This window comes from Crocodylus siamensis, chromosome 12 (assembly GCF_052110815.1).
Source record: "Crocodylus siamensis isolate JL-2025a chromosome 12, ASM5211081v1, whole genome shotgun sequence".
Taxonomy (NCBI): Eukaryota; Metazoa; Chordata; order Crocodylia; family Crocodylidae; genus Crocodylus; species Crocodylus siamensis.
In genome coordinates this window covers 23,290,355-23,310,904 of record NC_143406.1, presented here as the reverse complement: position 1 = coordinate 23,310,904, position 20,550 = coordinate 23,290,355, and the positions used below count along the sequence as shown (strand labels likewise).

At 51.8% G+C, this 20,550-nt stretch overlaps 1 protein-coding gene across 2 annotated transcripts in view; it reads right to left on the bottom strand.

Annotated features, from left to right (window-relative positions):
• The window catches only part of GLIS2 (GLIS family zinc finger 2), a 46,058-nt gene extending 32,240 nt beyond the window's left edge, over positions 1-13,818 (bottom strand). For both annotated transcript variants that reach the window (XM_090024449.1, XM_090024450.1), the window contains exon 1: positions 12,997-13,818. The gene's annotated coding sequence lies outside the window, so the exon portion shown is untranslated. The remainder of the gene's footprint in view (positions 1-12,996) is intronic.
• Between the last annotated feature and the right edge of the window lie 6,732 nt (positions 13,819-20,550).

The following is a 20,550-nucleotide window of genomic DNA, read 5'->3' as shown; positions in this document are numbered from 1 at the left end:
AGGGGCCTTGCATAGCAGCTCCTGACTGTGCTGCCCTTCCTTGAACTTCCATCTGCTCATGCTCTACCCCTGTGAGAAGAGACCACACTTCTGGAAAAAGACTATGCCTTGTAGAAACACCCCTAGGCCTCCAGGGCCAGCCAGTCCCTGTACTGAACACACCGGGACCCACAAGGACCCATCTGCTCCATGAAGTCCTCCATGCATTCTTTTGCTTTGGCTGGTCCTCAGAGGGTTTTTCTGCAAGCAAATCCAATTGAATTTGGAAGTAGGGGCTGATCCCTGCTACCAAAGGAAACAGCCTGGGTAGGTAGGGGAGGAGTAGTAGTGCTATTAGCCCCTTTCACTCACACCAAGGAGTGGCCAGGATTGTGTAAAGCAGCAGCAAAGGGACGCTGAATGAGTTCATTCCATCCTGAGGCTGCTGAGAGAGCAGGGTAGAGGGTGTTGCAGGTGGGGGCATGAGGCCCTGGTACCAGCAGTTCAAGGTTGCACACAGCTGCCCTGCAGCAGGCTGTCTGCCAGCTCCACAGACAAGGCGTGCCCCACACTCTCTCACACTGGGAGAGCCAGATCACATATCCCTCTTGTTTCTCCCCTCTCCTGTGACCAGGGGCAACCCTGCCTCCACTTCTGCCCCAGCTCCAGAAGCAGTCTAGGCACAGTGGCCCCTGCCACAGCAGCAGACCCTGCTCTGCCTGTTCTCTGCCTTTCAGCACTGAAGAGGACATGCAGAGAGAGCCAGCGGCGTCCCGAGCGTTTCACCTGGGCTCCTGCCAATGGGGAGCCCGCCCGGCCCCAAGCTGTCTGTGAAGCTGCAGCTGCGATGTGAAGCTGGCCAGAAATAGCAAGAGAGGGAGAGAGAGAGAGAGAGGGGAGGGCCAAGAGGCACAGGGACCATCCTGATCATATGCTGATGTGCAAGTGCTCAGGGTGGGAGGGGCTGCAGCTAGCAGGGAGCAGGGCAGGACATATACTGAGAGCAGATTAAGTTGAGGATTAGGCGCTGTGAGGAATAAGCAGGGTCTGCAGTGACATCGGCTAAGAGAAAATTCCCTGCCCTTGTACCCCAGTGGTATGCTGCTGCTGCCGAGCAGGACAAGGAGGAATCCCTCTACAGGCAGGCTTGCCCCCGGCCAGAGGGGCTGACTGCTCCTTCCAAAATACCTGGCTGGCATCAGCTTCCGTTAGAACAGAGACCAGGTCTATGAAGGAATAGGGCAAAGGAAAATACCAATCCTGGGCTTTTCGGTACATCATCCGGCACCACAGACATCCGCAGCAGATAAAATGGTCCCAAAGGCACCAGCTCCCCGGGGCTGTGTTTCCAGCGCTCAGTGGTGCTACAGAGACAACACCAACAGTGTCCAGTCAAACTGTGGTACAGCACTAGGGACTATGCGGCAGGGATGAGGTTTCACGCCCTCTGGTTCCTGCCCCATAAGGCACCATGGTACTGAAAGGCTCCTCCTGCAGCCACCAGGCTTCTCAGCCTCCTGCTTCAAAGACCATCTTCTTCCCCCTTGTGGGACCCCAGCAATTCTCACTGACTTCAGAGGCAGCTAGTCCCACTCCTTGGCAGAAACAGCTTGGGAAGCTCTGCTCCAGCATGGATATTATGTGGGAGCTGTGGCACTGTCTGGCTATGCGGCCTCATGGCACGGTGAGAGGGCTGGACACAGCAGGCAGGGGCTGGAGTGCTGGAATGGTCTTGCACAAAGGTGAGATATGGTGTCTCAGCTGAGCACAGGACAGGCAGTGCTTTGCACAAGGATTGTAGCCTGAGCTGGTAGAAGAGATGAGGCATAGGCTCCAGCCTTGGAAACCAGCCCATGGCAATGGCACAAGCCTGGATTAACCAGGTATAGCTCCCCCTACCACAAACAACCCACGGCCCCCTGCATTCCAGCTGCTTTTGACATGTCATTGGATTTGCTTGACACGCTGTCCTCCATGTTCTCAGAGATGCTGTGTGCCTGATTGGCCTCAACTGGGCTACACTAGGCCTGGATTTTGGTGGAGCCCTGAATGCCCCTCTGGAAACTGCAGAGATGGGTGGTCACATGACAGGAAGCTGATGATTTACCCACACAAACTAAGCAGGTGCCAAGAGTCAGAGAAGTAGGGCTGGAAGAGACCTCCAGAGATCATCTAGTCCAACCCTTGCCTGAGGCAGGATCATCCTTATCCAAACCATCTCATACAACCATGATCTAAACTCTACATATGACTACCCTCAACCCTGACACAACACAGACCTAACACCCTAACCTGCCACAGGTAAAGCAGGGGAACCATGGCAGCCAATGTCCTGCTTCTATGAAATATTGTCAATATACACTCAAGAGGTTCCGGGTAGAGGGCCATACCCTCCGCTATAGGGGAAGGCAAAAAACCCGGTCTGTGCCAATCTGACCACAGGGTACAATTGCTTTCTGACCCCAAATATGGAGGCAAGCAAGGTGGTCAGCGGCCTGAAGGAATGAATGCCTCCTTCCTTCTGCAAAGCAGAAGGCTCATTCTACTGGCCCCATGAGGCAGCAGTACTACAGCCTCAAAGGTGCCCCCTTTCCCTCTGGTTTGTTTTCAGTGTGCCCCTTTTCTCATGAATACCAGGGAGACAATGGGCCTGATGCATGTGCCCAGGTACTGGGAGCCCCTGGAGGTTTGCAAGGCAACAGAGTTTGGGGGTGGCCAGGGATTCAGTAGGGAGGGGGGTTCAGGAGACCCAGTCACATACAGGGAAAGGGATCCACCTGGCTCTACGGGATAGAGTGAGGCTTTGCCTTGCCATCCTGCAAAACCTGGGTACAGTCCTGCAGTCCCCAACAACCAGCTCTCTCCCCTGCTTCCCTGATTGTGAGGGCAATATTCCCAGGAGATGACAGAGAAAAGGGGAGGGGGTGTCCTGCTGCTTCCTAGTTCAGCAGGCATCTTGATCCTTGTTCCATAAGAAAGGACTTGAGGCCCTTCGCAAATATCTGCCTTGAAGCTGGGCTGTGAACAGGGGCCAGGAATGGCAGGAGCCCTGTCAGGCCAACCGTCACCATGACAGAGGCTGAGAAGCACAGACTATTCCCAGACGCAGGTGCTGAAGCTCTAAACATTTGTGTGGCATTACGAGCTCTCTAGTGACCATGTTCTGGCTCCATGGGAGAGAGGAGGAGAACTCCCTGCTGGAACAAGAGTAATTGGGGGTAACTGATTCAGTTCCCCAGAATGGAAACAATGCAGACAAGAAGTTTTGTGATGTTTCCCTGCTCCCATCCTGGGAAGGAAGTGCATAAAGTTTGGTCCAGTTCAAAGGCCTTGACAGAGGGTGAGCTTGAACCTATATAAAGTGACAGCTTGGGCTTGGGAGAAAATATTCGACATTCAGAACCTGAGCCTGCAAGAGGAGAAGGTCTGTGCAGGACCGGTGTGACCATCAGGCCTGCTGAGCTAGTGAGCTCCAGAATGCCTGTTCACTGGCCTTAGTGACTTTGCTATCTGACGCTGTCTAGGACCTCAGCTCTCATGTCTGGCTCATAAGACTCAGCAGCATCCTGTTTCTGGTCCTAACAGTTTCCATTTCTGGACCCCAGCCCTAATCACTGGGATACACTGCCTATGCCTTACTCCCCTCAAGCTAGCCCACTTGCTGGGCATTAATGCCCATTCTGCCTCAGTGCCCCTCAAAGCAATGGGAGGAGAGGGTCTGTTTGTGGTGAAAGATGGACAACTTCCACTGCCCATCAGGGACACCAACTAATGGGGCAAGACCCAGTGGCACTCCTATTCCTCTGATAAAGTATACACAAGAAAATAAAACTTTAGCCCCTTCCCACCCCTCCAAAAGAAGCCAACAAGGGCACATACCCACTTTGCACATCAGCATCTCTCATCTCTTCTCCCAGTCTGAGAAATGGCAGTAAGAGGCCTCCATAAAGAGCTTTGAGATCCTTGCCAGGCAGAGAAGGAAAAAACTCTTGGCTTGATCATCAGCATGCAGAAGATGAGGTGCTTGGGACTGAGGTCAGTGGGGCTGATATGTGCAATCCCCCAGGCCCTTTCCATGGACATACTGGGATCTGGGAGACGGAAATAACACTGTCCCCCATTTGCAAATGGGGGCAGTCCCCTTCCCTCCTCCCACTCCTTGCCTGTCAGATGCATGTAGGCTTTGAGCTGTCACTCTCTTTTATTCTGCATCTGTAGATCACCTGCGACAGTGAAGCCTAGTCCCAGCTGGAGTCATTTGATGCCAGCACAACACAGATCGAGGACAGCACCATTGAGTCATACTGGGCCAAGGTTCGACTTTATGAAAAAACAAGTGTCTTTACATAAGACTAACATAGGCAGACTTTTGTCTTTACAAACTCAACAAAATATGGAGGCAAGCAGGGTGGCTTTGCTCCTCATGGCACCAGGCACCTGAACACAACAGCTTCATGTAGCATCATAGGAGCCAAAGAATAAACCAGACCGGAGTCAGCAAAGGAATACCCAGCTCCTCTGAGCATCCATCTGTATGAAGAGCAGACACCATGGTGGGGGAGGGATTGTCCACAACCCTCACCTTCCCATTCTGTCTTCCTGCACGGTCCCAGGTGCAGCAGAGATGGCTAGGGTGCACGCCACAGATATGACTGTTAAAGACAAGCCTAAAAGTTTCTGGACCCTCTCACTGGGCCAAGCAGTCCACAGGGACAATCCCCTGCCTCCCCTTTTGTGTGATTAGCAGGTTGTCTACAGAGTACTCACGTGCATATGGCTAAGGCTCCTCCTGGGTGCCCACCTTGCCTTGTTATTGAGCTGGATGCTGAAAGGCCAACAACCAGGGGCAAGTGCCAAAGAAAACGACTCCTGCCAGATGTCTAAATTAGCATTTTCACTGCCAGCGCAGGGTCTGTCCCACCACTATAAGCCACTTCAAGCTCTGCCTTACCAGCACTGCAGGGCAGCAAAGACTCCCCAGCAGCATTTGAGATGCTATCCAGTGGCCCAGGGGTCAGGGCAATAATGCTCCTTGTCTGCCAGCATTTTGTCCAACCTTGTCTGCAGTTGTTCTTTCAACCCCTCTCTTAGATGCTACTTCAGACCTCTCCAACATTACACCTAGCAATATGCTCTGGAACCCTCCAACCATTCCATCCTCCATGGGGCTTTCTGTCTTCTGCTACTTCTGTTCTCTTAAACATTTAAGAGTCACTGAATGTAACTGAGGACTCAGGGCTAGGCACCAGAGATGTCAGGGAAGGCAGGGCCAGGAACTCCTCCCCCACAACATATCATCACATGAGTTTCACTGGATTGCTGAACATGATCTAACCTTCCCTCCCCCCTGCCCCCAACAGAATGGCTTTAGAAAAGGATGAGGAAAAAAGCACCAAGACCAGACAGTCTGAGATAGGAGAGAAGTTTATGAAATACTGATGAGATCATTGCCACTATGAGGAGGGGAGCTGTCTGCACACTCATTGGGCTGACAAACTTCCTGGTGCACCCAGGTGCATGACCTAGGCTCTATTACATGTGCCCATGGTCTGTGGAATGGCTGGAGCTGGGAGGAGGGGAGGGCACAGGCTCTGTGTAAAGATGTGCACTGGCCTATCTGTACCACAGCCAGGGGGACTCTCTTATCCTGGTCATAGAATCATAGAAAGTTAGGGTTAGAAGGGACCTCAGGAGGTCATCTGATCCAACCCCTGCTCAAAGTAGATCCTATCTGTGAGTTCCCCAAGTGAGTCGAAATCTGCTCTTCTGAAATCCAGGGTCCTTACTCTGCTGCTCTCCGTTCTTCCTTTCTTCAGGAAACTGGGAACCCAGGAGGTAGATTCCTCAAGACAGCTCAAGCTTCCCAACACACCCTCACATTGATGGTTTCTGGGGTTAGCAGAAAAGGCCTGTAGGCCCTATCCATCTGAATATCAGCACATGTAAACAGTTGGGGAACTAACTGTTGTGACATGCTGTGGAGGGGTGTTCTTGCAGGTACTGCACTAGACTGGGATTCAAGAGATCTGGGCTCAATTCTCAGCTCTTCTATCAACTGGTGCAACCTTGGGCAAAGCACTTAACTTCTCTGAGCCTCAGTTCACTGATTGTCTATTTAGATTCTTAGCTATGGCTCAGGATGCATTTGTACAGCACCAAGCAGACAGGAACCTCGATACTACCTGGGATGTCTGTACACTACTGTAACACAAAGAACTGGGATTAATGCCCCATACTGACCTAACCTCCTGCACCAAGACATACACCGCAGACCCACATTCTCCCCCTGGAGCCAGGAGGAAGGGTCCTACATGGACAGGCTGAGCAACAGTCAGGCACAAGCCCTCCCCTCCAATTAGATCTGGGCCAGAAGGTTGTATTATGCTGGGAGGATTGAGGGGGCCAGCTCTAGCACTTGAGTGGTGGGGGAGGGGGCAGGAGGGGGGAGATGAGCTAGGGAATCAATGTATTGCATAGTGAGGGCACTCTACAGCCCCTAGGCCTGAGTTGCTGCGCTACAGCCAAATGTGCTCGGTTCAGCTGCTGGGCAGAGTTTGGCCCCAAACAGCAAAATATGACTAAAACAAAAGAGCCTTGTACAAGTTCAATGGCGCCCGAGGCTGCTGTCTGCAGAGGCACTGGCAAGAGTAATAGGAGGTCCAAGAGCTCCCTGCCCCTTTACTTCTCAGTAGGCTGCCCTGGGGATGTGCCTGGGGCTCAGTCTTTCACAGGCAGCTCCACCAGTGCCTAGAAGCTCAGCCCTGAGGTGCCCCAGAGGCTGCTTGTTATGCTGATGCTCCCATGGCTGGATCTGTAAGAAGCTCGGATGTTTAGTGCTAGCCAGTTAATGCCCCCCTGCTGGTAATGAATGCACAGAGCTCCAGGCAGGGCCATGGGCAAGGATGGGAGTGGCAATCCATACTTCAGTTTATAAAGCACCTTGGATGGGCACAACCAAGACCACTGTACCTGGGATTAGAATAGGAAACAGCTGCTGGGCTGGGAAAGGGCTCCTTTGGCTCTGGGAATAGGACAGAGCCTGTGCTGGAGTCTGATGGGGGAGGGAGGGAGATCCCTCAGGGATGAAAATACAAGACAGCCTACGGCAGGTTCACATGGGGGAGGATTCTCCCTTGGGCTGCACAGGAAGGAGAGCTCAGGGCAAGGAGCCTTCCTCAGGGCCTCCCACCAGGGACAAAGAGGAGGTTCCCTCAGGTTGTGGGTTTCTTCACTGGAGGAAGTCCTGTGCCAGCCTGGGGGAGTTCAGGCTTCTTCCTCTGGGGTTTGAAGCTGTATTTTGGAATGAGAACTGGGCCCATTAGTCCTGCAGCTAATTCCTGCTGGCACCCACATTCACTCCATGACAGTCTCACACATGCTAAAGAATGGTGGAAAAAGGAACCAGGCCTGTCAATAACCCCAGGCTGCATCTACAGTGAGGGCCTGGGATTAGCTCTGTGCCTTTCCCTCCTCTCTCTTCTCAAGTGGGAGTGTTAGCAAGACACCAGCAGCCATTTCAGAGTAGAACGTCTGGCAGGAGGGCACACTGCCAAACACCCCTCTCTGCCTGCCCATCACTCATGAAAGGGTTGCCTTTAACAGGGGCTGTAGTGTGTCCTGCCCCTCCTGCTGCCTGCCATTTTAGCTGCATGCATGGCTGGGATTGTGCTTTACCAATGGTAGGGCAACCTATTTGCTCCTACTGTCTCAGTTACATAGGTCGTAGGCTAGGCAGAGGGGCTCTGCAGGACTTTCTACATTTGGGTTTGTTTCCCCTTAGCATTTTTTCTGGGGAAGGAACAATACAATGGACACAATGCACAGAGATCCAGTGCTAGGTATTTGCCCCCAGGCAGCAACTACTGAATGCTCACTGCAGAGGACAGGAACAGAGGTGAAACAGTATAGAGGGGGGCACCTGCTGCAAAGATCTGGCCCCATTCAGGTATTGGGCAGAGTCAAGGGCAAATCAGTTTGTCTCCCTGCCAGGTAGGCTGGTGGAAGGAGATATGGCTTAGGGTGACCTGTACGGTAGAAATGGGGTTCATGATGCAGTGTACAGAAAGCAAAGCAAACCAGCCACAATTGCAACACCAACAGCAGCAGGAGACAGGGTACATAGGGCTGAGGTCAGTGGGTCTGAGGTGTCCATCTGGCAATGGGACAGGATGTAGGGATAGCTCAGGGTCTGCTTCCTTCTCCTCAGTTAGGCAGCTTGAGGACCTGCTCATGAAAAAGACTTTACAAATCATGAGGCTCTGGAATGCTGCCCCATGAGAAGGAGGCTGCTGCCCAGAGCCTTGGAAGAGCACGCCTGTTGTGTTTGCAGCACAACTGGGGGTTCAGTCTCAGGTGTCACAAGATCTAGACATGGAGCTAGCCCAGGTATAAAGAAACAATGGGCAACGAGTTTAACAACATGGACAAATGGTTCCCCTGCCCCAAAATCCATCCCCATCACCTGACATTTCCCGAGCTGCAGCTCTTTGCTGGGATATCAGCACAAGACAATACTACATGACATCCTGGAGATGAGTGCTGAGGAGCCAAATGGCCCATACACCCTGACCTCTACCAGCTCTGCCTTCTCCTCCATTACCACTAGGACTTGAGAGAGATCCCTAAGCTCTGAGCATGTCTGAAGAGCTACCAGTTTTCTTATTTTTTCTGAATTTTGCTGCTGAAGAAAGGTTTCTTCTTTCCCTCCAAAGTAGGAGTCTCACCTTAATTACACCAAGATAGGCCCAGAATGGCCAATTGTTGCATGTGACCACCTTATGGCCAGGAAAGCTGTTTGAGATCACTTTATAGTAACAGAACATTCCTCTCTCTCTCTCTCCCCAAGTCCTGCACAAATGGACTCCTCATAACCAAGGCACTTGGCTTTGGAGGTGGAAGAAATCAAGGAAGAGCACCAGCACAAATGACATGACCTCTAGAACATGTTCTTGTAATGTGCATGGCCTACACAGAACAGAGTAGTATGCAGTGTGATATATAAAGTATCAGCACACATCTGGGATGTCCTATATGAACTGTTCAAAAATAGCCTGGCTATCCAACACTTGTGCCATCCATAAAACTCTTTCATCATATCACTTACTCTTGTGTTCCTGTTCTCTTAGACTACTTGCCCCACCAAGAATTATCAATAATTTACAGTGAATCTTGCCAAAATACCCTTTCAAGCAACACAGTCACTTATCACCCAAGGAATCACTACTTAAAGCCAACATGAACATCCCTACCAGCCTCACCCCCAACATCATGCTATGCACATGTATCCCCACCTCACCAGCTGGCCCCCAGATCCCATCAGTCCCAACACACCCACATGTATGGAGTTCTTCACAATCACATGTGCAACCTGAGTTCTGACCCCTGCTAGAAGAGCACATGCTCTCCAACAACTTACTTTTAGTTGTAAACATGCTACTAGTCAAGGAAGGAAGCAGGGGGCTGGTTCAGTATGCAAGGACGATTGTGTGCACTGGGACTGGTTGGAGGTTGAGGCTGGAAGGGAGTGTGCAGGGAAATGTGGAAGCCTCTAGGTGGTAGGTCCATGAGCTGAGAGCAGTGGATGTGTGAATAGTGGCTCAAGTGGTGACTGACTCACTGTTTAACTAATGCATTGAGGGGAGTGTTTCTCTCTGTCTCTATCTGACCCTCATGACAGTGCACAAACACTCAATCATGAATGGACTCTACCCTCCTTGGATCTCTTCAGTGCATTTTAGCAACTCTAGCAGCAGGACCCTGACAGCCCTCATCCCCTTGCTTTATCTGGGGCAGGCTAGGGTGCTTTTAATTTCTTTGGGCAATACACCTTGTAGTTGTGTGATAGTTAACAGTGTAGTTTCAGAATACAAAACAAGGACTTGTACAGGATGGTTTGGTTAGGGATGATCCTGCCTCCAGCAGGGGGGCTGTACTAAGTAACATCTGCAGGTCCCTTCTAGCTCTTCTTTTCTACAATTCTCACATGACACTCCTACGAGGCAGGGCCCTGTGCCAGAGATAGGGAGTGAATGGACTTGTCCTAGGTACCTACAGCTTGGCTGGGGATGGATGTGTAAGGAAATGTCCTTGGATTTGTAAAAAGAAAGTGATTATGCCTGTAGGGAGGGATCACTTTGAGCTCTATTAGTGTCTATATTCATCAGTGTTAGAAGTGGACTGGGGTGAGGAACATGAGGAGACCTAATTGGGGAAGTGAAGTGTGTGGGGGGGGCAGGGCAGGGCAGGCCGAAAACTTGGGAGTGGGGCTGAGGAGGAGGAGTTTGGCTTGGTTAAGAAGTCTTCCTGTCTTCTTGGCTCCCACAGCACAGCTGTCTCCAGCTCTGCTGCCTAGCCCTACACCCGAGCCAGGACTGTACCCCACACTGCCCCTCCATCCTCCTTGCCTGCCAGAAGCTGCTATTCCCATTTATTCTTATGAAACTCATTAAAAATAAATAACCAAAGCTTAACAGGGTTAGTGGGAGGGCCAGAGAACCCGGGGCTGGACTAGAGGGCTCAGGAGCCATGTGTGGCCATAAGTTATGACTTATTGCTTGCTGCATTTAAATTGTGGATGCTCTAAAATGGCTTTTCTGTGGTACGTGTTGAGAATGGGTGGGAGCGCAAGGGGGTGAAGTCTGAGGCTTTCAGACTGTCTTTTTTTAACAAGAGAGAGAGAGACTGCCATGGCAAGATGTCAAAAAAGTTCATTTTTCAGTAAAAATTAATCAATATTTGACATTAAAAAGATCATGGAAAATTCAGCCGTCTTCTGCAGCCTTCCTGCGTTCTGTTTGGAGCCTGAAGTCAGTCACGGGAAGGGATTTCAGCCCAGCTTGAAACATGAACCTCAGAAGAGCCTGAAGGATGGAGTCCCTTGCTACAGTCGTCTCCACAATAACATGGGCCTGCTCAAATCACATCACCCACCACTGAAATGCTGTCACCTCTGGAGTAGAACACAAGAGTCATTGAATAGGGCACAGCAACACTCCAGCTGGAGGGAGTGGAGAAGAACACTGCATGCCATCGAAACTGATGGGTGAATTTAAATCAGCAGGATGTAGTTACCCAAGTTGGCTCATGGCCAGGACACCCGTTCTGCTGTGCAAATTGCCATGGGATCAAATGACCACAAATCATCAGGCTCCAGGTTTTACCGAAAAACAAACAAAAGGCACCTCTAGCTACACAGTGCTGCCTTACACCAGGCTGGGCAATGGTTCATTCTGACTCAAGAGGTAAAAGCTCCCCTACCAAGGCAGCAACCTGGTTGCCAGCAATACACTAATCCCCTCTGTTGGAGGTCACCCATCTAAACATCAGCCAGGCCTGGCTCTGCTTAGCTTGAGACACCAGATACGTTCACAGCCCATGATCTTCATTAACTGCAGAATCAGGCAGAGAGTCCCTATTAGTACAGACTTTGCTACTGCAATGCACCCTGCACCAACCTATATAAGCACCTGCCCCAGTTGCACCTGAACAGCTGTCATGTGAATTCCTGAACTGCAACACTGAATCTGCCCATATCACCAACAACTATTGATGTCTAGCACAGAAATGCCTGGGATCCCTTTATGAACGCTCCCTTGCTGCCCTCTTGCTCAGTGTTCAGTGCCTTCATCTGAAAGAGGAGGAGCACGCAGCCCATTGGCCTCAGATCCAATCTGTTGCTAGAACATGAACAAGCACTGCTCATCCAAACTAGCTGTCACTACCCTCACAGTCGGCATCAAAGGAACCCACTGGAAGGGCAGGGCCAGGCTCCCTCCTCAGCCCAAAATCCACTGACAATTCCAAATGCCAACAGGTGCCAGGCAGGCAGTGACAGCCCAGCTTTATCTCACCCTGAAGGGCAACCTCCATTTTCATTCCTGGGACACAAGCCCTTGCCGGCAGCAGCAGCTTGCTCCTGCAGCTAATCAAGTGATTTTCAGACCAGCGTTGACTTCAAGTGTTTTGAGGTAGGTACATCTCTGCATGTGAAGAACCTCACATAGTCACAGCACTGTAGTGAGATAAGAATAACTCTAAGGCTCAATACTGGCTCTAGACCAGCTAAGAAACTAAGTTCCTGATGCACAAACCTAGGGAAGCCCCTGCAGGGACCTCTGACATCCCTCCTCTTTGCAATCTCTTGTCTCCCCATACAATGGCAACTGAACGCTCCCTTTTAAATGCTGCAGCCAAGGGCCTTACTCTAAATCTTTGGCTGACTGAAGCCTCTATTTATCACCATTTATTAACATTGCCCTGAATTGTTTTGAGTGCTGCTGAATTGCTCAGTCCTTGTTGTCAGAAAAAGGGAGAAAAATTTCCTTTCTGGTTCCAAGAGCAAAAGAGAGGCAGGTTCATTGGAGGGAGACTCCCTCCTCAGCTCAAACAGCCCTGGACACTCAGACTTGGCTTTGAAATGATGGGTTTATTTGTTTGTGGGTTACTCACAAAAAGGGGGGTGTCTTTAAAACCTGCCCTTCCTAAAAAGTGCTGGCTTCCCCGTCATATATTTCCATGACACCCAATTAACTTCCTGGTGCAGTTCAGTATAAACCCCCTCTATATAAAAGCCAGCTGCAATTAAGCTTTGCGTGCAAATATGTCAGCCCAAGGGAGAGGCTGAACTTTCACGCTGAAGTTTTCTGTTTTACATTTATAAAATAACATAAAGGAAAAACCACCGAGAGGGAAAGACCCGAGATTGGCACAACAGCCCAAGGTGAATGGCACCTACAGAAACACCAGACAAATGCCATAACCTGCCCGCCGCCCTCCCCCCCCCCCCCCCAATGGCACTAGCCAAAACAATCCGTACCACAATTTCTCACTCCAAGAGCCCTGGGGCTGGGGGGGTGGGACCGGACAGGAGAGAAATCTGCAACCAGCCAGGAGAAACGTGTGGCGGTCTGCACGGGGGGAGCCACTCCTGTCCCCGCCAGACAAAAAGGGAAAACAGCGTGACAAAGAGTTGGAAATATCACACAGCGAATGCCCTGAATATTAAGCAGTTTTCCTTACCTTTCCTTCGGGGGTGGCAGCAGGCAGGCGAGGCGCTTCTCCTTGCCGCTTTGTGCGTGCCCGTGTGCCTGCTTGCCCCCGGCGTTAAGATATTGGGGGGCGGCCGGTGGGGAGAGGGGGACCGGAGGATCGCCGCGCAATGTTCACGGCCCCCGGTAAATCGGCGGAGCAGGGAGGGCAGCTTTGCACCGGGATCCAGGAGCGAAAGCAGATGGAGATCTCGTCTGAAAGAAGAAAGAGCTGGTTTTCCTCGCACACCCCCAGCAGGACTCTTCGCCGCTCCGCCACATCTGCAGCTCTGGAGACGCGGGGATGTAGCAGTCGCCTCTAGTGCTGGATGCGTGTCTCTCCGGCTCGGGGAAGGAGGGGTGTGCGGAGGGGGCAGCCTCTCCCTCTCCTCCCAGGCTGCAGCCCCGCGGCCGGGGAGGCGGCTGCCGATGCGAAGTGAGCGGCGCTGCGGGGAGATCGGAGCGTCTTTCCCCACCTCCCCGGGCTGGTTTTTTGCGTTTTTTGTTTGCGGGCTCGCGGGGGCCGGCTGCGACTCAGAGGTGACCGCCTGCGCGAGGGGCGGGGGCCTGCGCGGGGGGTGCCGCTTCCCGGCGTGATTTATCGCAGCCCTGCGGAGCTGTCTGAAATTGACCAGCTCCGATCAGTTTCAGACAAATTCTCCATTTCAAGGCCGAGGCGGGCCCAGGGAGCTGAGCGCATGCCTCCCGCCCCGCCCCGCCCCGCCCGGGGCAGCGCTCGCACGGGCTGCGGAGGCAGGCCCGGCCCGGCCCGGCCCGGCAGCGGCGCGCAACGCGGGTCCAGCCCAGCCCGGCCCCCAAGAAATCCTGGCAGGAATCCGGCTCCCGCAGCGCGGCCGCAGGGCAGGGCACCGGGAGCGGCGCCCACGGAAGGGGCGGGAGCCGGGCAGGTCCCTGCGGCCCTCGCACCTAGTGGTTAGAGCGCGCGGGGCGCCCGGCGGCTCCTCTCGGCCGCGCCGCCCCGCGGGCGGGGGTGGGGGCTGGGCTCCCCCGGCTGCCCCGTCCAGCCCCTCGCACGGAGGTGGGGGCGCCGGGCGGCGTCGCCGTTTGGGCCCCCCAAATCTTGGCGCCGGCGGCAAAAGCAGCAGAGACGTCACAGCCCCGGACAACGTCACGCGGAGACACGTGTTGTGGGGGTGCTGAAGCAGCGGCCTCGGTCGGCACTGGCCCGGCCACGACCTCGAGTCGCGCGTGGGTGCCGGCGGGGGGGTCGCTCCCTCGCCGGACAGGAAGCCCCGCGGGGTGACGCCGCCCGGGTTTCCCACGCCCGGGGCCCGATCCCCGCTTCCCGGGCACCGCTGTTTCTGCATCTATGACGTGATGCCCTGACCTCGGCGTGACGCAGGGAGTGACGTCGCGTCGCGTGGGGAAGCGCGGGGCCGGGGCGAGACCCGAGGTCGCGCAGGAGGCGAGAGGCCGAGCCGAGCCAAGGGGAGGGGCCCGGCCCGCCCCAGCAGTCCCGGGGCTGCGCCGCGATCCGGGCGGTGCTGCCGTAGGGAGCCCAGCTGGAAAGCTGCCTGGAGGTGCAGGGTGAGGGCCGAGCGGCAGGTCGGGGTGCTAGGTTTGTGTGGTGGCAGGGTTGAGCAGAGGTCAGATCACGGACTGGACAGGATGGTTTGGATAGGGATGATGTGGCCTCAAGCTGGGGGTGGACTAACTGAGCTGTGCGGTCCCTTTCAGCACCGCTCCTCTGTGAATGTGTGGAAGAGACAGGACCAGACACCTCGCTGACCCCTGGATGCCAGAGCTGAACTGCTGGGGGGTTAGCTGCGTAGATAGAGCGGTGTCAGTGGACATCACAGAACAAAGCCCAGCTTCCTAAACCAGGCATTCCTTAAATAACACCGAGGACACTGGCCTGACAGCCCTGGAGACCTCCCAGAACAGATGGGGCATGGCAGTAACAGGCCAGCTCTCCCATACCACCCTGACCTGACTGGCAGGCTGGGTGAGGGCCTCCTCCAATTCTTGCCTTCTCTCCAGCTCCCCAGTGTTGGGTAGGCCTGTGGGTTGGGTGCAGCCAGGGACCACTATGATGCCCACAGTTGGGCTAATCCAAACCATTGATCCAGGGGTGCAAAATCCCTTAGTTAAGTTCCTTAGCTCCTAGCCAATACCTCAAGCTATCCTGAGCTCCTGAATTGGACTCTGATGGGCTGCATGAGCGGTTGGCTTCGTATCTTATTTCAAAATCTGTCACCCCATAATCTCTTGTAGTAATAGGCTAGCGTGTGACCTGTGCCATGGCAACAAGGGCAGCCTGAGGGTAAGAAAATCACATGCCTTCTATCCATTCCACAGCATGATAAGGGGTGTCCCTTCCTTTTCCCTGCAGCACAGGGGGTCAAGTAGTGAGTTGAGCATGCTGCCCACATTAGCAGCACTTTCACAACCTCACTCTGTGCAGAGAGAACACACGTGCCAGCAAAAGAAATCCTGCTGAAGCATATTGGAGAGGAGAAGTGGACAAAGAGGCAGAGCTCAACCCTGGTTAGCCTGGGGTGGCTGGAGCTGTGCTGAATGCTGGGAGGGGAGGAAGCATAGGGGTGGACAGAGCAAAGCAGTGGAGAGAAAGAAAGTGAGAGCGCTGCTGAGGGTAGATAGGGCGGCTAATGGTCAGGCTTCCCACCCAGCTAACAGAGAAGTAATATCCCTGCTGCACAGGAACACAGCTGGGAGCCGCAGCATAATGGAGTCCTGTGAGCAAGGATACAGAGACGGAGCTGCACAGCTTTTCCCATCCTACTGTGCCCCTTCCATATTTCCTATGTGCCTGTAAGTGTGACATGCCTCCGAATCAGATTTCCCTGCCATCCACGTATACTGCATTGTGCTTCCATGCCAGGATTGCAAAGCAGTGCATTAAACTGTCATATTCCTGCAAATGCTCTTTGCGGCCATGTTGCAGTAGAAAGCTGAGGCCAGGTGAAATGACTTGCCCAAAGTTGCATAGCAGAGCTCCCACCCTCGGCTCCCTCAGGAGCTCTTTTCAATTTATGTTCAATGACAGCGTGTAAGATTCCAAAATTATCTAAAAGAATCTTTATTTATTTATATCCAAAGTCAAGTACCCAATACTAGGAAATGTCAGAATAGGTTCCCATGCCCCCTTGGCTCAGTCCCTTTGTGTGAATGCATGATGATGTGGTCCTTAATTACATGATCATATACTATATTTTCCACCAGACTTTGCTTCATTCAGTGCACAGAGTAGATGGTGCTCACTGAACGGGTACTAGTTAGTATTCCTTTTTTTCCCATTTTACACTGTGTGGTTTCAGTGCTGTTCCCTGCCCACCACACAGCCCTTGTGACTGAAGAAAGAATTGTTCATTCCTCACTGTAATTTTTTTGTTCTTTACAGAGGTTCATGTATTTTCACAGCATCCTTGTGAGGTGCGGTTGATGTATTCTTCCCATTTTATGCTCGGAGATTAAAGCCAAAAGTACTAAGATCATCAGGTAATTCTGGATGCACAATTAGAGGTGCCCAAAGCCCGTTTATTAAAGACTTGGCATGTTAGAGCACTTTGTCTGTTGAGAACACAGCTCTCTTGACCACACCACTGCAGTTGCAAGTACTTGGCACTTCTGCAGCTTGGAGCCTGGAAGTCTCAAGGTTTATACTATGAAACAATAAACACACAGTGGTCACCTGGGAAAGTTTTTGTTTACGTGACTTACCCCAGTATCACATAGAATCTCTCTGGTAGAGGCAGGAATAGTATCCAGTTACCCAAGGCAGGATTCAGTTGCATTCAACAGCATGATACTGTCCTTTCTGCCCATCCCCTGCCTCACTCCCTACACAATTTATACAGTGTATGAGGCAGTGTCCTACTGAAAACTTCCTCCTTCACAACACAGCTCTAATTTATCTGCAGAGCAGGTCTAGTGTGTGCACTGAGAGGTGGGAGTCCCTGGAAAATTCAGTTAAAGATTGTAAACAAGGCATTTCCATGACGGGCAGAGGTAAAGGGTTCATTGGAGACAAAGACTGGCATTTCACATTTGAGGGATTTTATAACCTTATGATTCTTTTAATGTAAGGTGTTGAATGTAATGTCCTACATTTTTAAAACCCTAAGAATGAGGAGAGTTTTTTCCTGTACAACTATATTGATTCCCACTTGTGTGGTAAGTAGAGTCAGGATCTTTAAAGCTACAGGACAAGCCTTTAAAGATTTAGCTCATATAGTATGACTGGTAGCAGCTGAAGTGTGGATATGCCACTGGAGGGAGGTGAGGGTAACCATTTGACAGTGGTTTCATAAGTATGTGCTGCACAACAAAGGAATGTTAGGTTTGTTACAGATCTTTCCACCCCAGGCTCAACAGCCTCCCCTTCCTCTGCTTTTACTTTGCTCACTCTCATCCATCCCCAGCAGATCCATCATCCACCTTCACCCACTGTTATTGCCTGCTCCATTCTCTGGTCCGTGTACCTTCTGCTTACCAGCTTCTATCTTCCTTCCCTCCTGTCCCTGCCCCTGCCCCTGTCCTTAACACCTGCCTGTGTCTACCTCTGGCTGTCCATGGCTTCTGCTTTTCTCTGTACATGTTCCTTTCATTCCTTTCTGTCCACTTCTGTCCCTCTATTCTAGTTTGTTCCTACCTCCCCTGTCCTCTGCCTCCCTGTTCTCCTGCTTAGACCACCCTTCTGCCTCCCTCCAGCTACTGCATTCAGATCAGGCTGGTCCTTTTTTTGTGCTGCCAGGCTGCCAACAGGCAGAGCATGGAGTTCTCAATAGAGGCCTTCTTTCAGCACCCAGAGTCTCAGGACGGTGCATGCTCAGCACTGACCGAACGTTCAGAAAATTTAGTTGCCAAACTCCACCAAGTTTGCAGTGAGCACGTGCAAACCGAGACTTTTTAGTTGCTTGTAACTTGTCTGGATTTTAGACAAGTTACAAGCATCTAAAGTTCATAGGGTTGACTTTGCCAACCCTATGAACTTGCCAACCCTGGGTTTTCATAGGGTTGGCAAAGGGCAATTCTCTGAATCCAGCACACCACCTCATTCATCTGCATTTCTGGTTTTGGGTCCGAATCATAGCAGTACTAGTGCTTCACAGTAAAACAGCTTTTTCTAACATGGACCAACAGCATATTTCCCAAGATTGTTCTTGGAAATGGCTGGGCCATTTCAGCTGAAACTCAATTAAAAAAAAAAATATATAGCCTGAGGCAGACAGCTGGCATGTTCTGAATGCTGAGGGGGCTCCAGGGGACTGTTTGTGCTACTTAAGTGGCACAACCAGGCCTTAGGGCATCAGAGAACAGGATCTGTAGCTCCAGGCTTTGGAAGCCAATCCTCTGTAGAGAAGGTTGGACACAGGATAAAGCACAGTCTTTCAGGATGGACTGGAAGGACCTCCTGTGACAACACATGATCTTTCAGAAACATATTCATGTCTGTCTTGAAACCATCTGGGTTTCTTGCCCCACTCTCACTCCTGGAAGAGTATTCCCTGAAGGAATGCTTATACCCATCTGTTCTGGCACCATCATTGTTCTTTAGCATGAACAGCTCTTGTCCCTGTTGTTTACACCCCAGTGCATTCATTGAGAACAGTCAGCACCCATTTTGGCTTTCAGTTCATTATACTCTTTCAGCCTTCTCTGCATTCCCCTCATCGTGCCCATAACCCTTGTCTGCAGCTCTTCTAGGCAGGCTCTTCTTTCTTGAAAATAGACAACCAGAGTTATGCCCAGTGTTGTTCCTTTGGAGACCTCACTGGTGTTTTGTACACTCATTAAACTTTCCCACTCTCTTCAGGAAATACCTCACCTGGGGATTGCATTGGCCTTTTCCATGGATGCATCACGCTGGTGACCCATAGCTACTCTGTGATGCAGGTCTTTTTTCTGTTGCTTCCACTTGAGACACCCTAGCTTAGAGCAGAAATTCTTCTTATCCCTCAGTTCATGACCTGACATTTGTCTGCGACCAGAGAAGGAGTCAGGATCAGGTTCTTGATAGATTATGTCACCCATCAGTTCCCACATCAGTATGAGGCAACTGCATGGCAGGCAGGAAGGATGTGGGTTTGAATCAGGAGAGCCAAGCATGTTTGAAAAGCCCTGCAGAGAGGCAGGCTGTGCTGCAATGAAGCCCTGCTGGCCAGCTGCTTTGCAGACCAGGGGGAATCCTAGTTTACAACAGGGCTTCCCCCTGGTTCCCCCTGCACAACATTAATGTGCATCAATGGGATTTTACCAATACAGTATTTTCAGCCTATAAGTGGCTCCCAGCTTTGTCTTCATTTCAGCAGATCCAACAGAAACCCATGAGAGACCCACCCAGTGTTTGGCAGAGGTTGAGATCTGAAGTAGATGCTGCTGGTTGTGCAGCCATCCACACAAGAGCAAAGGGAGGCTGGTCACCTCATAATCATAAGTAGAAGTGATGAAGGTGATTCCCCCTGGTGCTGTGTTAAAGCATCTCACTGCCTTTAGACCAGCATGTATAGCCAGTGTGGCAGGGAGGGGACAAGAATCTGGCCTGCCCTAGCTGTGCTTAGAGGACTGGGTGACAGCCTATCATCAAGAGGTTGCTTTATCACCTCTGCAAGCCTAGAGGAGAGCTGATGGAGACAAAAGCACTGGCCAAGGTGTTGGAGGAGGCTGTGCTGAGAGGAGCTCTTTGGCAGAAAGTGTGAGTTGACTGGAGCAGCTGTTGTATATACAGCCTTGCCTTGGGTTATTGCTCAAAAAAGAAATAAAACAGAAGTAGTAAGTCCATGCTGGGATTGGGGCTAGGGGGCAGGTTGTGTGGCAGGAATGCCTCCCCATCTGCTCCCTTCACCAGAAAGAGAGAGCATGCTGAGAAATCACCTGCCAGCTGGGCAGTAGAGGGCACCCAAACCTGTCCACACTATGGTAGCGATGCCTGAAAGAACTAGGATTGTTTAGTCTGGAGAACAGGAGATGGGGGAGGGAGAAGAGGGGGCAGATTTGATAACATCCTCCAAGTACTGAAGGATGATTATAAAGAGGTTGGAGCTATACTTTTCTCTGTAGCCATACAGGACAGGACAAGGAGCAATGGCCTCAAACTGCATTGAGAAAAATTTATGGTGGAGATTAGGAAGAACATCCAACAATGAGAGCAGTCAAGCATTGGAACAGGCTACCTAGAGAAGTTGTGGAATCTCCATCCCTAGAGATTTTCGAGAGTAGGCTAGACAGACACGTGGGTGAGGTGGTTTGGTCAAGAATTATCCTGCCCTGAGCAGGGGGCTGGATTAGATGATCTCATGAGGTCACTTCCAGCCCTACTTTCTTTAGATCCAGTGGCAGCAAGATGTTTCAGCCTGGCCATTTCCAAGCACTCCCCTACCACATGCCCCCCAGCCTGCCCACACAGCCATAAAGCGCCCTCCCCCACACATTGCTTTCCTCTAGACCAGGGGAGGGCAATATGCAGCCCACCAGGCCATTCTATCTGGCCCTCAGCGCCCCCCAAAATTTAGAACATTAATATTTATCTGCTACTGGCTGCCTGTCCTGTGGCCCTCAATGGCTT